Here is an 800-nt window from a genome sequence, read left to right as displayed (position 1 = left end):
GGGATTCTTTCCGCGCCGTTGCTTTAGTCGCCGCCGCTGTGTCAATTAGGGCCTGCAAATGCTCCTGAGGGACTGCTTCACACAAGCGACCACCAGCAATCCACTCGCGGTATCGGTATTCTGGCAATTTAACAAAATATTCTCGTTTGCTGTGTGCTCTGCTACTCGTTACACATGCATCCAAGATCTCAGTCTCTTTCCGCTGTTCATTGACGGCGCTGCCTTTTCTGTCGGTTGTGTTCGGAAACTTTTCGGTGATTCTCAGAGGGAACTGAGAAAACCAACGGAAATGACAGAAATGACACGGTGATACCTGCGCGCCGCTGGCAAGTTGATAATTTATGCCAACGTTAATCAGCTATGTACGGATGTCAGTAGCTGCGGGTGCACGGGGCTGGCTGCCGACATCAAGGTCTAGTGTCAGGTTAGAAAGCGCTGCTTATGTGTAGAACAGGGATGTCACAGAGCAAGGGTCGGCGAGTGCACAGTTGTATAGTAAACCCTTCCGCAGACGGGAGAACACACCAGTTCGATAAATGCCTCTGGTTATACAATGCTAAATATGGCATTAGCGTGCAACTGTGGTTTGCTGTTTGACCGTCTGCCTCCGGCTAGTTTGTGGTGGTCATGCTATCTATATTTAGGCGTTCCACGAATCCCCGGCGAAAAACGCTTAGGAGCTTCAGGTCCCAGAAGTAATGAGAATGTTCGGACAACCGGGGATTTTCAGATACATATAGTATACAGATCTTACACTTACATATATAATACGTATACAATATATGTACACGCATATGATG

The sequence above is a fragment of the Eimeria mitis genome, genomic scaffold (genome assembly GCF_000499745.2).
Source record: "Eimeria mitis Houghton genomic scaffold, Emh_scaff1787, whole genome shotgun sequence".
In the NCBI taxonomy this organism is placed as follows: domain Eukaryota; phylum Apicomplexa; class Conoidasida; order Eucoccidiorida; family Eimeriidae; genus Eimeria; species Eimeria mitis.
This window is presented reverse-complemented; position numbering follows the sequence as displayed.